We start from the raw sequence: 15060 nt of genomic DNA on the forward strand, positions 1-15060 counted from the left end.
CTAGGTCTCATCAAGTTAGATGGCTGTTAAATTTTCCATAAAGGTTCAGAAGTTAGCTCTCTCATATACCTCAGAAAAATCTTCTTAATATTTAATAAGGAAATAAAGTTTAAGTAGTTTAAAGGTATCAGGAAATATCAGGTCATAACGTACAATTTTATGTAAAGGCTTATTAATGAGAAATTCTTTGTAATATATACTTGGAAAGGAATGACAACATAACCAGAAATCAATTTTCACCTTGGGATGATGTTGGACAATTTGTTTTGAATACTTGAAAGGCTTATTTTGGTTTCCATGCTGAGTTCAATTACTTGTGGATACATACTCCAAAGAATATAAACATTACAGTGTTTCTCTGGAATTCCCATGGAGCAACTCCCAGAAAATGTCCATTTTAGATAGAATCTTTACTCAGAAGTAACCATGATACTAGATACATAAAATCACCAATTATTTAAAAAAACAGTTTTTAAAAAATTTTTTTTAAATGTGATTAACTGTCTGTATGTGTATCCACCCATCTTTAGAACTCAGTGGAGTCAAAGCTAGATTAAAGGCATTACTCACTTTTTCTCTCCAAGGTGAATACATTTAAATTTTTTTTTTCACAGCGATGTTTCTAAGCTCTTAGAATGTGGTGCTGAGACATTTTAAAGAACATTTGGAAAGATACAAGTTGGAGAAGTAAATGTTACACTGTGAAGAATACATAGTATTACCTAATTTGTAATACTATTAGTAATTAGAAATTCTATAAATACCAAATTAGTAATACCTAAATTGGAACAGGACAAGTCTAAATTCATGAAAAAATACAAATTATGGATTGTTATTTTTTTCTGGGTTTATTTTAAAGTATGGCACATTGAAAACTTACTATAATGGATGTTGTCAAACAAAATAGAGCAAATTAATGAAAACATTACAAATTAGTTCTGTATTATCAAAATTCATGAACATGTTAAACTTGTTAGGGACAATGAGTGTTAAATTTTTGAAGCTTTTCCTGTTACAAAGTTACTGGTACTTGGCTTAGATTAATGCAGCTTAATGATTAGCGTTTTAATTAATATTTGCTAAGTTTATACATGGAGTTGGAGAGTAGTATAGAATAGCATATTGGCATGCCCTTTCTCTTCTCAAAAACTGTCTCAAAAAAGTAAAAGTGGATTACGAAACTGGTTGATATCTTGCAATGGAATTTGAAACTCAAAGCCTGATTTTTTTTAACTCCCTATAAAATGTGTATTGTAATTCTATTAGGTTGATGCAAAAGTAATTGTGTTTTTTGCAATTATTTCTAACCTTTTAAACCGCAATTACTTTTGCACCAACCTAATATAACTACACACATCAATATAAAACTAGCATAAGCTTCACCTTGTTTTTCTTCTTTGGCGATTTTTCTAACTTTGGTGATTTAGAAAGGCTGTTTGATAATCACTAATGTGATAATGTCCCTTCACCACCCCCCCCCCCATTCCACCAATCTCTAATTGAATCTATAGAAAGCATCTTTGGAGTTTCTGTGCTTGATTTTTTGGTTATTACTGGTTATAAATTTCAGTTATCAGTATTGAGTGGTTTCCTTTAGCTTTATATAATTGAGTTTTTAAAAAAGATAACCATGCACTTTTTGCATATTTTTATATTAGATTTGTTTACCTTTTTAAAAAAAGGAGTAACTACACTTAAAGTAACAGTGTGCAGTAGCAGTTCATTTATGTATTGTAGGGGGGTAAGGTGGGTTCAAATAAACACATTTCTCAGATAACATTGATTTCCATAGTTTTGTCATCACCTCTGGGCATACAAGGTTGGACAATTAGGTTCATGAACTTGTTGCAACAATGTTGCTAACCTTTTTTGATATCAGAGGGATTATTCATTATGAATTTGTACCAACTGGACACACAGTTAACCAAGTTTACTGTTTGGAAGTGCTGAAAAGGCTGCATGAAAAAGTCAGACGACCTGAACTTTTCGCCAAAAATTCATGGCTTTTGCGTCACGACAATGCACAAGCTCAAACGGCACTGTCTGCGAAGGAATTTTTAGCCAGTAAACAAATAACTATATTGGCACACCCTCCCTACTTATCTGACCTGGTCCCCAATAACTTCTGTCTTTACCCAAAGATAAAGGAAATGTTGAAAGGAAGACATTTTGATGACATTCAGGACATCAAGGGTAATATGACAACAGTTCTGATGGCCATTCCAGAAAAAGAGTTCCAAAATTGCTTTGAAGGGTGGACTAGGCACAGGTGTTAGTACGTAACTTCCCAAGGGGAGTACTTCGAAGGTGACCATAGTGATATTCAGCAATGAGGTATGGAGCACGTTTTCTAGGATGAGCTCACGAACTTAATTGTCAGACCGTGTATGACTGTCAAATAATTATCTTAGTCCCACCCTCTAGAGCTTCATCTTTATTGTGCACTGGATTTTATGCTTTTAACACTAGTTAAAGAACTAGTGTTCTTTACCTCCAATTCAACCTGTTTTAAAATTATTCCCTAAAATTGGCTAACCTCCTAATTTGCCTATTTGTTAGTGCCATTGTTTTCTGCCACTGTAGCTCAAATTCTAGGGTCCTTTTAGACTCCTTTTTCCTTCCTTTGTTTGATTAATCTTTTTCTCTCTATTTCTGTTGCCATTAGCTTAGTTCATGTTGTTATTATCTCTTTTCCTAATTTAACACAATACTGATCTATTAATTTGTTTCCCAACTTAATGGTTTCCCTCTTCTACATACCCATTTAAACCATCAATTTTCAAAGGAGTATGATTCAAGAATGTACATCTTATGGTAAATCAATATTAAAGTATGTGTTTGTTTATTGTGATTCTAAAGATACCTTGGAATTACACAGAGTCTTAAGGTCATTCTAAATGTCAGTCACATTTTTGTACAGGTGTACAAAGTAGATACTGATTAAAGGTTCAAATTAGTAGAAAACACAGGATATTTTCTGTAACATCCAAAAGGTATTCTGTTTATAACTGCACTGACTAACATTTTTAAACTTCTCTAATATAATACTTAATCCCAAAATACTGGTGCAGTGGAGTCATTCACTCAGTAAATGTATACCTATGCTTACTACAGGTACTAGACACCATAAATCAAGACACACTACTTACTAAGAGATATGAAACATTTGAATTCCTGGAAAACTCATTTTTTTTCTTGAATAGAAAAGCGTAGTAAAAGGGTAACAGTTCTGCCTACATAGGTTTATCAGTTAATGATATTTTACCTATAATCCTATATTAAAATTCTATAATCATTTTTAAAAGAAATTTGAAAGTCATCACAAGTGCATCTGGAAGAATAATTACTCAAGAATAGCCAGGACGAAAAAAGTTCAATTTTTGAAAGTAACATTAAGATATAAGACAAAAGTAATTAAAACAGAATGCTACTGGTTTGAGGTAGACCAATCAGTGAAACAGTCCGGAAATATACTCAAGATATATGTTGGAATTTAGTAATATGCTAAAGGGCAGCATTTCAAATCAATAGAAAGATGGATTATTCAGTAAGTTGTGTTGGGACAGCTTATAGCTATTGGGAAAAAGTAGTTTGATCCCATTCTCGCTCTTACACCCAAATAAATATCAGATGGGTTGGAATTTAAATGTGAGAGCAGGGAATGAAATCATAAAGTAGAATAAGTCATGGATGAATATTATAAACTTGGAGTAGGGAAGTATGCCTTTTAAAGTATGACATGTATCTGTAAAAGAATACAGTTGGTCCTTGAGGAACATGGGTTTGAACTTCACAGGTCCACTTATGTGCCAGTTTTTGTTGTTTTTTTTTTTTTAAATTGACCTGTGCAATTCAAACCAGTGTTGTTCAAGGATCATCTTCATTGAAGAGTTGAGAATCCATGAATATGGAGCTTGGACTGTAGTTATACACAGATTTTTGACTATGCAGGTCGGTGCTGTTGTTCAAGGGTCAACTGTGTATGGATATATCTGACTACTTTAAAATGGAAAGTTACACACACAGAAATTCTGATACAAAAATTCTAATATAGGGTTATTTTTCTAATAAATAATGAGCTCTACAAATCTAAAAGTAATAGGCCAAAACAAAGGCAAAGATAGATCATTGAAGCAATTAAAATGGACAAGTAAACAGTAAAGATTGCCAAGCTTAACAATAATTATATAAATCTTTATTATGGAAAATTTTGATCACAGGTACAAGTGAACTGTAAAATATAATGAACTTGGATAAATCGATCACTTTTCAACAATTACCAAATGGCAAATTGTCTTTAATTTGTAACCTCATTTACTTGCCCCTTCGGTATTATTTTAAGCAAATTCCATCATTTTACCATTTCATCTGTAAATATGTATCTCCAAAAGATAAGCACTTTTTTCTAACATAATCACAAACCGATTATCAAACCTAAATGGAACAAACAAAAAACAATAATTCTTTAATATCACCATATTTAATTAGTGTTCAAGTTTCCAGTTGTCTTATGGATATCACAGTTGTTTTCTCCCAGGGACATTGGTTTGAATCGGGATCCAGTTACTGTGCGCATATTGTGATTGGCTGTTCTGTTTCTGAAGTCTTTTCAGTCTTGAGGTTTCTGCTTCATTAGTCTTTTCCCTTGCAATTTATTGAAGATAATGGAGTCATCGTAAGGAATAATTCCCAGGTCATGTGTTAAAAAATTCCACAGTTGTCTTAAGGAATTTCACATATGGAGTGTGCTGATTATATCAGCATGTGATTATGGCTGTGGAGTTGTTCAACATTACTTAAAAATATTTTTTATCAGTTTTAGAAAATTTCAAACCATATTCTTTCATGTGTTTTCTGTCCTTTTTTCCTCCATTCTGGATATTTCTTTCTGAACTGTGTTATAGTTTACCAATTTTTTTCTTCAGCTGTGTCAAATTTTTTAAACCCATTCTTTGAATTACCAATTTCAGTAGTTTTGTGGGTATTTGTTTTTCTTCAGTTCTAGAATTTGCTCTTGGTACTTCAATTTTTTTTTCTAATTTTCTGACAGAATTTTCCATCTTGTATTTCCTTGCATTACACAGTTACTTTGAAGTCTGTGTCTGGTAACTGGATTATCTGGCTCCTCTGTGGGTCTCTTTCTGTGTTTCATGATGTTGATTTCTTCCGTAGTACACCTAGTTGTTGTTATTTTATATGTTGACATTGTAGGTGAAAAATAGTAGAGATTATTTCAGGGAGAGTGATGTTAATCTTACTTCAATTGATTGGTTTTGCTTTGGGAAGGCAGGTAGGGGTACTTATGTCCTTGGATTTCCCTAATCCAGAAAGGTCTTGAGATTTTTGGAGTTGGATTCAGTTCCAGATTCTAGTTCATCTTTACTCAGAGTGAGGCCCAGTCCAAAGCCAGGAGCGTTTACCAGGATCCCTTCTCTGGTAGTCCCTAACCCCAATTTTTGGTCCCTTTTCCCTGTGAGTCTTTTGAAAGCTCTGCTCAGCTCTGAATTTCTGAATTGCCCCATCAGCAAATGGCCCTATGGGAAAGGCAGCTCCAAATGCTAAGTTTACTTCTCCACAATGCAGTAATTTTTCACTGCCTTGTTAGCATTTGGATTTTGTTTTGCCCAGCTTTTCTAGTTGTCGTCAGAGTATATTACCTAGTCTGCCATTACCAGAAACCATTGAGTTCTTTTGATTCCAGCTTCTGATCCTCATATATAGTAACATTAAGGGAATGACTGTTCATTTGGTTTGCTTTCTTGTAAAGAGCTTTCGAATGCTGTCTCACTTGCCAGTGTGTGCATGTCGACTTAGGCTTTCGGTAACAGTGCAAATCCTGGGCTAGAAAGAATGCCTAGTTCACCACTAAGGAAAGAAGGTACTGCAAATGTTTTGTCCTCTGCGTCAGAAATCAGAAAGTGCCAGCTTTTATTTCTGGACTGTGATTTCTTCATAGAGGATTTTATACACGCCAATTCAAAGTTTAAATTTATGCCATGTGTGAATGAGTGCAAAATGCCCAAATAAGAATGGGGAAAATATTTTCTTTTTCCAACCATATTGAGACACCTCAAATAACTTTGAGATACAATTTTCTTCCAGTTTTCCAAAATATTTATCTGGGCTGAGACCAAGAATGAAGCATTTTAGGGCAAAGTGCTTCTTGAAAATTTTATGATTTATAAGAGAGGGTGTAGAAATTCTCTTTTGAACTTTAAGCCTATGTTATCAGGACATCTTATTCATGAACAAAATTTTAGTGAATTTTTACATCAGTAAAGTAATTTAGGTGTTTCTATATCATGAGTCAGTTACTTCTCTAAGGTTTGACTATTTCATCACAGTTTTTCAACTATTATCAGCCTATGTTTGTTTAGGTAACAGAGAAATAGCAAGTAAGAATATCTCTCATTATTTTGGGTTTTCAGCTTACATTTATAATTTGCTACTTATACACTAGCATCACTATATTGCCAGAGACTTTCATTCAAGTCTTTAAATATTTAATAAAATCATTTTTGAAAACTGAAATTATTTGATGTTTATATCTTGATTGCTCTGAACAAAGACCGTACTTCAAACTTCTGATGTTTCAAGATGAAAGTTGTTAAGTAATATTTGAATTTAAATTGTGGTTTAAGATGTTTCTTGATTCTAAAGCCCTTTGTAGTTCCCATTTTCTAAGCATTATTAGCTCTATTTGATCTTCTAGATGAAGAAAGATTTGACTGTGATTATGTACATATAAATATATACAGTACCATCCTGGAATACATTTTATTCATAGATTAATAAAGTATGTACAGATGATTTAGGACAAAATATTTTAGGTCATTACGTTTAGTTACATAAGCTACAGTCTGTTTTAAATTCTGTGCAACTAAAATCTGTTTTGCTTTTTTTAAAAAAACAACAAAGTTCATTGCACTGGGAAATATAGAATATTTCTTTTCCAAGACCATCAAAAACATACCCAATCACACATTAAGGAGAATTTTGAAATACTAGTTTAGTCTTTCAACATACAGAGAGTTGTTATCATCATCTAATTTTCTTACCTGTACTCAAAAGCGTAAAGAACATTCTAATATTTGATTTGGCTACATGTTTCTTATAGTACCTCCTTGGTTCCAAGGCAGTTCTTTTCTCTGATAAGGAATAAATTATAAAGAACCTAGTACGTATTAAGTAAATGGTACCAAGAAAAATGTAATCGCTCAGCTTCCATGTAAATCAACTTCTTTTTCTATAGGAAAGATGAAACTGAACGTGTAGTGTTGTGGGCAGAGTTCCGTGGTTGCTCTCCAGATGCCTGCCACCCTTGAGTACACATCCTGTATGATCCTCTACCCATGAGTGTGATCAGATCTGTGAATATGATGGGATTGTCACCCCCCTGGGTTGGGTTGCATTAAAGGGCAATGGTAGTGGCTGAATCATTCCTCTGACTCCTTAGCAGACTGGAGAGAGAAATCCCAAATTCCTGCTTGCTTTGAAGAAGTAAGCTGCCGGGTTGTGGGGCGCCACATGACTAGGACCCGAGGGCAACTTCTGAGAGCTGAGAGTAGTTCCTGTCAACTGCCAACAAGAAGTCAGGGACCTTAGCTCCAGCCAAAAGGAGACTATAGATAAACAGTCGACCCTTGAACAACGTGGGTTTGAGCTGCACAGGTCCAATATAATGCCAACAGGCAGATTTTCTTCAATAAATAACCTTTTGTATCTACAAGTTTTGCATCTGTGGATTCAACCAACCACATATTGATAACAGTACTTTTGCATTCCCAACTGCAGTTTCCCTATTTGGGCGTTCTAATCTAAAGCAGCTTTCAGAGGAAGAGACCGAACAGAGACACAGACCCACAAAATTATTTTCTGTAAACCTAAGAAATATACAACATGTCCAAATTCAGTTTTCTGCTATCTAAAGTAATGTTTTTAAGTCAAAAGCTTTTATTTTTTTTTAAAGAAAACCTAGACCCACATTTCCAGTTGTGCTGTTTCCAATCCGTAATTAGGATGCCTGCCCAAGTTTCTGTCCTTACTTCTGTAACTGCTGTAATTATATTAATATGAGCCCATAATGATGTAGTACACACAGTAGGTATTTTCTTGAGACATGTAAAATAGCTTAGTGGTAGTGGATACTTGTGAACACATTCAAAATTAATTTTTTTCCTCTTACAGGGAGAGAAAAGGTGAAAGATGACTTCATTAAGATCCATATAAAGCACTTTCATAGTATGCTAAAAAAAAAAAAAAACTAGAATACCTTTTCAATTAACATATTTGTCATCATTAAAATGATTTTTTAAAGGCCAAAGAAATACCTTTTTTTCTTGGGCAATTATAAGATTATCATATTCGTTTAGTTTATATAGGGTAATTGGTAAAAACCAAAATTTACTAATAAAATCCAAATTGAATAGGTTAAAAAATTATAACCCTAAGCCATTATATGACTTTTATAAATAAAAGCATTTTAATCAAAAATGGCTTCCGCTTCCAGCCAAGATAGAGTAACAGGAACTGGACTTACTTCTCCACTTAAAATAACTAAAATACCAGACAAACTATTAAAAAAAAAGTTTTCATTACTTTGGATCTAAAGGAAGAAAAGAAAGCCCTGAGAGACAGGAAAGAAATGAAGTAAGCCCTATGTTTTTCCCAGCTTACTGCCTTGATAGTTTCCCAGCTATAGCTCTGGGAAGAAATGAGGACTTCCTGAATCAAAAAGATGAAGACCCAGCACTGTAGTTTGCAGTGCAGAATACTGGAGAAGATGGAGGTACACAGACTACACACCATTGGATCTTGTTTCTAATCCATTCTGCCCTCTCTGCCTTTTAATTGGAGAGCTTAATTTATTTTCATTTAAAACAATTACTGGTAAAGTACTTACTACTTCTGCCATTAGGCTATGTTTTTATATGTCTTATCTTTTTGTTGCTCAATTCCTTCATTATTACCTTCTTTAGTGTTTATTTGTTCTAAGATACTATTTTGATTCTCTTATTTACTTTTCTTTATATTTTTAAACTTACTTTCTAAGTGGTTTTCCTGGGGATTAAAATTAACATTTATAATTTGTAATAATCTAGTTTGAATTAATACCTATTTAGCTTCAATAATATATAAAAATCTCTGCTCTTATATAGTTCTGTCCCCTTTATATGTTAAAACTGTCACAAATTGCATCTTTATATATTGTGTACCCATTACATAGATTTATAATTATTTTATGCATTTACCTCTTAAATCATATGTAAACTAAATTAAGAATTACAAACAAAAATACTGGCTTTTCTATTTACCCATGTAATTACCTTTGTTGGTGTTCTTTATATGGCTTTGAGTTATGTCTAGTGTCCTTTCATTTAAGCCTGAAGGTTCCCTTTAGCATTTCTTGTAGAATAGGGCTACAGGTGACTACCCTGTTTTCCCGAAAATAAGACCTAGTGGAACCATCAGCTCTAATGCGTCTTTTGGAGCAAAAATTAATATAAGACCTGGTCTTATTTTACTATAAGACTGGATCTTATCTAATAATATAATATAATATAATAATATAATAATATAATGTAATATATAATATGATATGATATAATATAATATAATATAATATACCAGGTCTTATATTAATTTTTGCTCCAAAAGACACATTATTGCTGGTGGTCCCACTAGGTCTTCTTTTCGGGGAAACATGGTATCTGAGCTTTTGTTTATCTGGGGGAGTCCTATTGCTCCTTCATTTTTTTGAAGAATAGTTCTGCCAGATACTGTATCGGATTTGGCAGATTTTTTTCTTTCAGCACTTTAAATATATCACCTATTGCCTCTGGCCTCTGTTGATTCTGATAAATTAGCTGTTTAATCTTATTGAGGATTCCTTGTACACAATAAATTTCTTTTTTCTTGGAGCTTTCAAGATTCTCTCTTTGGCTTTGATGGTTTAATTATAACATGTCTTGGTGTGAATCTCTTTCAGTTTATCCTACTTGGACTTTGTTCAACTTCTTGGATGTGTAGTTTCATAACTTTCATTAAATTTGGGGAATTTTCAACCATTATTTCTTCAAATATTCTTTCTATCCCCTTTTCTCCTGTTCTCTTTTGGATTTCCATTATGTGTATGTTGGCAAGCTTGATCAGGTTCCACAGATTTGTCAGGATCTGTACCCTTCCCCTCATTTTTTTTTCTGTTCCACCCCCCCCCCCCCCCCCGCCCCGCTCTCCAGACTGGATAATCTCAGTAGATCTAACTTCAAGCTCACGGATCCTTTCTTTTGCCTGCTCAAACTGTTATGTCCCTCCAGTGAATTTTCAGCTCCAAAATTATTTGGTTCCTGTTTATGGGTTTTATCTCTTTATTGATATTCTCTGCTTGGTGAGATACTGTTCTCCTGGTTTCCTTTACTTTTTTGGTGTGAAGTTATGCTAGGCTGGGGGATGGAGTGACACAGGTAAAATGCTTTCTATGCTGTTCTATGCAGTCACACTGGGTTTTTATGTTCCACTGGGTTCTGCATCTTTTTAATTGTACTCCAGAGTCTCCCCAGAGCTATTTTAGTCAGTGAGTAGTTGTTAAATAATTTTTTGTGTGTGGAGATCTAGGGTTGGACCTTGTAGTCTAACACCTTACTGATGTTCTATTTATGTCTTCTTTATTATATTATTATTATTGTTGCATAAAATACACTTTTTTAGTTTTATATATACTTTATATATTCTTTAATGAAGTGTTTAGTTATCTTTTACAATTGAAAAATTGAATTCTTTTTGTTTTTTTTAGTGAGATATAATATGTAACTTTGTGTAAGTTTAAGGTATACAACATATTGATTTGATACATTTATATTATAATTCCATTGTAGCATTAGCTAACACTTCCGTCCTGTTATATAATTTTTGTTCTATGGCAGAAACAATTAAGATCTGGTCTCTTAGCAAGTTTAATGTTTATAACATACTTTCGTTGTCTATAATCACTACATTGTGTATTAGTAATCCAGGACTATTAGTTGCCAGTCTGTACCTTTAAACATCTCCCGTTCCCGCCCCCCTCCATCCCCTAGTAACTACCATTCCACTCTCTGTTTATTTAAGTTCAGTTCTTTTTATATTCCATACATAAGAAATATTATACAGTATTTGTCTTTTTCTGTCTGCCTTAACTCACTTAGCATAATGTCCTCAAGGTCCATATGTGGTGGAGAACACATATGAGCCCTGCTCATTTAATGATGGATATTGTTTTAATTTTGCCAGTATAGGTTGCAGTTAGGATGAATAACAAGATTATATATATACTAGATGTGACACTAGAAAAAATAATGCTTCAAACATTATAAAGTAATAATACCTGGTCCTGAAATGCATCAATAAACCATAATATATTTTTGATGTAATATTCATTATCATGTATATTTCCTGGTATAAGTATTAATCTACAAAGAGTTTATAGTTGTGTTTAAGAAGACGGTTTACATAATTAGTCTTGGATATGAAAATTTTAGAAATGAATGTTATAGCAATATTTGCTAATAAGATTTGCAGCACAGGGCTGGCCCAGTGGCTTAGGCGGTTGGAGCATCGTGCTCCTTACTCCAAAGGCTGCCGGTTCTATTCCCACATGGGCCAGTGGTGTCTCAACCGCAAGGTTGCCGGTTCAACTCCCGCAAGAGAAGGTGGGCTGCGTCCCCTGCAACTAGCAACGGCAACTGGAGCTGGAGCTGAGCTGCGCCCTCCACAACTAAGACTGAAAGGACAACAACTTGGGGGAAAAAAAGTCCTGGAAGTACACACTGTTCCCCAATAAAGTCCTGTCCCGCTTCCCCAATAAAATCTTAAAAAATATAAAAATTAAAAATAAAAAAGAGTTGCTGTGTGCAGCACAGCATATCCATGCAGAAAAGCAATGGAGCTTCCTGCTTTTTGACAGATTACCTTTGTGGCAGGCACTAAGGCTGGATATTGGTCAATAGGTCAGAATCAGAATGTCAGTATATGGATAAATTCAAGCTATTATTTCGATTTTGATTGGGTGGTTTTAGAATGGTGAATGGATACATGGATGAATTTAGAGCCAAATCAGACATATGACAAAAGAATGGCATTTTGCTTCATTTAAGAGTATCCTAGTACATCTTTTCCCCAACCTTGACACTCATGTGTCTCAGCTTTATTCCTCCCAGCCAGGAGGAAAGAGAATTAAACTAGAAAAGAACACATTCTCTCCTTCTGTGCAGAGGTTAGTCAGCTACAGAAGGCACCTGGAGGGCCAGTTGTGTAATGTCACATTACAGAAGCTATGCGACACAGCCAAAACAACAGCAAACTTTTGTTAATAAAAAATAATTCTGTATAAAACCTAATTCTTTCTGTTTTTCTCTGCTGCTTAAGCATACTGTGCTACTTCTGTTGACTAGAAATCTTATTCTTGAAAGAGCTGATGTTCTCTGAAAATGTAAAGGTAAAATGAGGGCTGGCATTAGGATCCAAAGTAGTGGCTTCACAGAGCTTTCTGGAAGCTCATTAAAATGATATGTGCTCAAATGATTTAAGAGCAATATGGACCTGTGTCAGAATGCGCATTCTTCCTCCCCTGAGGGAGCAAGTCATCAGTTACCGTGTGGAGGAAGCATGGAGGAGGTCTTATTTTGGTAGTTGGGGAGAAGCGGCTTATGTCTCTTTCAGCTCTCTACAGGTGCTGTTGCCTCAATTTACTCTGAGATTTTAGGATCCTATTATATTGTAAAAACTACATTACATAATACTACTATTAAATGAGTATTTATATAACCTCACTGTTCTTTCTGTCTGAAAATATCTTCTGATTCATCTTCAAGTTTATTTCTAGTTTTTAGCCAAGAGATATTTCTTAATGACCAAATTAAAAATGGAAAGTAGGCCTGATTTATTTACTGACCTATATATCTAGAATTTGATTCCTTCATTTCCCTCATCCTCCAGCTCCAATCCATTGGCATATCGTGCGGGCTGCTTTCCAGGTCATAGCCCAGATGTGTCTCTTCCCATCATCGCCACTACTAATGCCCTAGCTCAAGCTGCCGTCATCTCCTTACTGCTCTCCTCACTTCCAATACTAATTTCCCTCTTTCCATTTACACACAGTAGGTAAGTAGTATGTTGGTCTGCTAGGGCTGCCATCACAAAATACTATAGACTGGGCAACTTAGACAACAGAAATTTGTTGTCTAAGATGCCATCAGGGTTACTTTCAGGGGAGAGCTCTCTACCTGGCTCGTAAATGGCTGCCTACTCACTGTGTCCTCACATTGGGGAGAAAGAGACATCTTTGGTGTTTCTTCCTCTTCTTATAAAAACAGACGACAGTCCTATTAGATTAGGACCCCTCCCTCATGACCTATTAGATTAGGGCCCCTCCCTTCATTATCTTCCCTAAAGGCTCTATTTCCAAATACAGTCGTGAGGGATAGGGCTTCAATATAAGAATTTGATGAGGATACAGTTCAGTTCGTAACAATTGGTTGGATCTTTAAAAAGTTCAAATCAAATCATGTTTTTTCCCTGTTCCGAACTCCCCAGTGGTTTTTCATCACTCTGAAAACAAAATCCAAACTCTTCACCTTGACTTACAAAGCTGTAGGTACTCAGAACTCCCCATCTTACCCAGGGCCATGTTGCACAACTCCAGGAGTGGTGGTTCCCATACAAAAGAATCACTGATAAGCGGACCCTCGTCTATACTGCTTTCAGTAAGTCTTGTCAGGAAAGTTCCCCGTTTAGTTGCCTGCAGAGGCAGATGACCCTCCTCACCCAATATTTGGTTCAGATGTCCAGACTGATGATGCCACATACACCACCCAGGCCAGAGGGTGTGACAAGGTTTACTACTGACCTACTTGAGGTCTTTGGGGAGAGCAGGGCAGGCTTCCCAAGCAGATCTTAAAGGGATTGAGAGAGCAAGGAAAGGAGAGTGGGCTGGGCTTTTATTGTGGTTAAGGAGTGGGGCTAGGGTGGCTAGGATAGGACCTTGCCTGGTTTGAATTTCCTCCCAGCATCAAAGGAGGGGGCACCCAGCTTTTCTTATCAGCTTCTAGATGTGGGCACGAGGTACAGAAGGAGGGGTGAGCCTTAGACGTTCTCAGCAATCAAAAACATCAAAAAAACAGAGTCAAACTTCTTATTACACTCCACTAGCTTCTTGTTCTTCAAAAGGTCTTGACTCTATTGCCCTTTGCACTTCCATATAATTTTACAGATCAGTATATCAAGTTCCACAAAAAGCCCAGTTAGGATGTTTATTAGAATTGCATTGGCTCGATATATGAGTTAGGAGAATCTCTGACAGCTTTAGGAGGTTGAATCTTTCTATCCATCTAAGAACAGTGTGTATCTATTCAAAAATTTTAAATCTTTCAATAAAAATAAGTTTCTCCAATCTTTTTGTAAGATTTAGTCATAAGCTCTGTTACATTTCTGGTTGCCTTCATAAAATTCTGTTAAATTACATTTCTAACTGTATCTTAACTTGAACACATTGATTGTGTATTCAGGGACTATGTTCAATTCTCACTTTATGTGTAGATTCATTTGTATTTGCTGTGTAAAGAATAATAGCATCTGCAAATAAGGACAGTTTTGTTTCTTGTATCCAGTGTTTGTACTACTGATACCTGTTTCTGTCTTGCTGCCCTGGCCATGCCTGCCAGTACTTTGTAGAAGTGAAGTGGTGCTAGAGGGCATCCTGGTCTTGTTTGTGATCCTAACATGATGAATGTGTTTCACCATTACAAATGATGGTTGCTTTCCGTGTTTTGTGAATGCCCTTTATCAGGTTAAGGAAGTTCCCTTGTATTCCTAGTTTGCTAAGAATATTTTATCAAGGATAGGTATGAAGTGATCAAAACTATATTTTTTTTGCTTATTAGTATGCCTTGTGCTTTTTTGTTGAAAGCCAGGCATGATGTGCTGGGTAAAAGGAACTCTGGTCCATAGGCTTTTAGTAATGTAGTGGTAAAGTGTGGGAGGAGGGAAAGCGTTCTGTGGGCCTATGGTTAGGTCCCAGTCTTTCAG

The sequence above is a fragment of the Rhinolophus ferrumequinum genome, chromosome 5 (assembly GCF_004115265.2).
Source record: "Rhinolophus ferrumequinum isolate MPI-CBG mRhiFer1 chromosome 5, mRhiFer1_v1.p, whole genome shotgun sequence".
NCBI classification, from domain to species: Eukaryota; Metazoa; Chordata; class Mammalia; order Chiroptera; family Rhinolophidae; genus Rhinolophus; species Rhinolophus ferrumequinum.